Here is a 3,130-nt window from a genome sequence, read left to right on the forward strand (position 1 = left end):
CTGGGATCTGCCCAACACGAGACAAGAGGGCATCCTTTGACGGCAAAATCCTGAAATTCCATTAAAAAAAAAAAAAAAAAGGCATTAGAAGCATGCAGACAACTGTCATTAAAACATGAAGCTGGTTGGGCAGGGGAGTTCCTACACAGGGTTAAAAGGGAAGTTTAAAAGTGGATCAGGTGGTTTCAAAGATCCTCAGAGAAATGCTGAGACTGTAGTCTAACCAGGTCATCACTACCACTCTGGGGCTGAAGAAAAACCTGCATACTCACCACAGTAAGCCAGATAGAAGGACCATGGCTCTTGTCATAACCTTAAGTGGCAGAAACCATCACCTAGGCATTCCAGCCATCTCAACAGCACTTCTCCAAGAGGAGTAACCATAGGCCTTCAGTCATCAGGTTAATGGTGAATCTCTATGAAGGGGCATGCCCCTGGCTGGGCTCTTAGAGCTCATGCTAGAAAGATGAAAACAGAATAAGCAATGAGAAGAGCAAGCAGTTATGGCACTCTCATTGGTCCTTCTCAGAGACCAAAGTAGCCAGTTCCCCAAATGAGTCAGAACTTAATTTTTGACATCAGGACCAGTGTCAGAGACTCTAGTCTGAGAAATCATCATTCCCAATTTAGGGAGACCTGGATCAATGGAAGCCATTCTGGGAAAAGATTTAGTACATTCAAAGACACAGGGATAGGCAGTTTGGGAGAGAAATCTAGGTGATAAACTGAGAACTGCATAGAATAGCTCCACCAGGGGGGCCCCAGCATATTGAGGAGTTGACAGTAGAGAACGTGGAGAAACAGGTTTAACCCGTTTTAGACAAAAATACGGAGTGTTATATTTTCAAAAAGTAACTGTTACAAGGAAAATGTAAACCAAGTGAAATGTTTGCAGATACAAGTATTCATTAAAAAGCAGTAAAGCGCTTTGCGAAGATGGTCTGTGAACAGCTGAGCACTCTCACCTTTACTCAAGGATAACACACCGGTGGACGTCTCAAAGCCCTAACGGAGAAAGTAAACACAAGAAAAAGTGATTAAGGTTTCCTATCCATCAACTTCTTCCTGAACCCAGATACTGAGGATCCCAGCCTGGAGAGGGAGGTGGTCAGCGCGCTGCGGTGATGGCGTCAGCGAGACACTCAGTGAGTCACCTGGAGTCATCATCACCCCTGTCCTACCCCAGGGCAACCACCAGCCACTGCATCTCGCACAACCCACTCACCTTCGTGGCGCTGTAGACCCTCCTGGGAGAATATGGGGCCTGTAAAGAAACAAATGGGTCAGCAAACGCCGGGGCGACTCTAGCCGAGTCGCCCCCGCTCCGGACTGGGTCAGTTCCACGTGGTGGCGTCACGGAGACATCAGAAACTCTAGTCTGCAAAAATGGTTCATCCTGCTCAGTCCAAGCCTGCGACCCCCTCAACCAGCAAGAACTCGAAATACCTACCCGCAGTCGGCTGCTCAAAGATGACCAGGGCGCCGGGGCCAGCCACCCATCCCCTCGTTTAGGGGTTGCGCAGCAGCCACCAGAGCAATACCAAAGAACCACACTTCGCACGGAAGTGTCCTCAGAAAGAGAACCACAAAGCCGGCGCCGGGCTATTTATGGTGGCGTGAGGTCGGGGGCCTGACGTCCATAGCTGTCTTCTTAGGTGCCTGGTTCAACCCGCGATATTTCTCCATCGTTCTTCCAAACGAGAATACAAAAAAGTAAAAGAGAGGCTACCAGTCAGTGAATATTGAACACTCTCACACTATTCTAGGCAAATATTCGGAGATGTTTTGTGAATTCTGGAAAAAAAAAAACAGGTGACCTGACTGGCCAGGCTAGAGAAAGTCCCCGGCTCCCGCTAGACGCATGCGCGGCTAAGCGCTCTTTTTAGCAGCATGGGGCCTCTCAGTACCTTCTGGAGTTGTTAATGAATCATAGCCTTTTCCTTTGTCCTTACCTGTCCCAGCTTGGGGTCCGGGTCACTCTCAAGGGATGCCAAAAGCGAAATCTGAATTCGCAACCCTAATGGAGCCCAAAGACCTGTCAGGCTCATTAAGCTTTATGTCTTTTTTTAATACTATCTTAAGGTGTATTTGACTACAATAAACTGCACACATTTAAAATGCACAATTTGATAAACATTTAAAAATCATTCTAACCTTTTTTAAGTGTACACTTCAATAAAGTATATTCACATTATAGTGTAACAAGTCTCCAGAACTTTTTCATCGTGCAAACTGAAAATCTATACCCATTAAACAAGTACTCCCCACTCCCTGCTTCTTCATGTCTTTTTTCATGAGCAGTGTAAGGCCTGGGAGTTAGTCAAAAACAGTGAACATATTCATTATGCTCTGAATAGCACCATATGTAAGGTAGCGTTGGAAGCAAACCAATTAGTGTGGGGTGGCAACGGCCAGGCCCTATTCTCCCTTCCCTAGTCATTTGCTCTTGGCCCTTAATTCATCAACTCGAATATTATCCCAAATCCCACCTGGACCCTTCTACATCCCCTGATGTATGTTGGCATCTTTTTCATCTTTTGCACAAAAGCCACATATAACGGTGACTTGTAGGTTCCAAATCATACAAATCAGTCTCCTTTTTGAGATACAATTTAGGCACAATGAGCATAGAATAAAACTTGGAAGAAGGCCATTGTGAGTGCAGGAAATATATACTTTTACTTTCTTCTCCTGCAATTATCTTTCCAGTCTGCCCTCCCTTCCCCCAAAGTTTCAGCCTTCCATCAAAAAAATCTCTTTCAAGAATCCTATGATATTTACTTATCTGATACATTTCTCAGCTCCTAGGGGCCAACTTCCACCTATGGCTGATGTTGCAAAGTGATTTTGCTTTAAGTTTCAAGATGTGTACCTGTACATGTAGGCAACGATATACTCTGATGTTGCTTCCTAATGAACCATTTTCCTAATGAGGGTATCATGAACTTAATTGGCCCAGACTCAGGAATTCTTTTTTGCTCCATTATACTGTTGCTGGAGATGCTGTTACTAGAGATTTCCCTAACCTCTATTATTGCTGCTGCCGCCAGTGGATCACACTTTAAGGCCTTTCAAGCCTTCAGCCTCCCACTCAGCAACAAGCCCCTTACCATCAGCTGCTGCTCCTGGA

At 45.4% G+C, this 3,130-nt stretch overlaps 1 long non-coding RNA gene and 2 other non-coding genes across 3 annotated transcripts; all 3 read right to left on the reverse strand.

Annotated features, from left to right (window-relative positions):
* Window positions 1-1,608, reverse strand: LOC102879880. Its single transcript, XR_001516808.2, has 5 exons — window positions 1,451-1,608; window positions 1,226-1,264; window positions 966-1,005; window positions 273-458; window positions 1-50 (listed from the first exon to the last, which is right to left on the reverse strand). It is a non-coding gene; the product is annotated as an uncharacterized LOC102879880 (long non-coding RNA).
* Window positions 556-623, reverse strand: LOC112479000. Its single transcript, XR_003046018.1, has one exon. It is a non-coding gene; the product is annotated as a small nucleolar RNA SNORD52 (small nucleolar RNA).
* Window positions 1,107-1,171, reverse strand: LOC112479007. The gene has a single exon (XR_003046020.1). It is a non-coding gene; the product is annotated as a small nucleolar RNA SNORD48 (small nucleolar RNA).
* Window positions 1,609-3,130: the final 1,522 nt, after the last annotated feature.

This window comes from Pteropus alecto, unplaced genomic scaffold, assembly GCF_000325575.1.
Source record: "Pteropus alecto unplaced genomic scaffold, ASM32557v1 scaffold400, whole genome shotgun sequence".
NCBI lineage: Eukaryota > Metazoa > Chordata > Mammalia > Chiroptera > Pteropodidae > Pteropus > Pteropus alecto.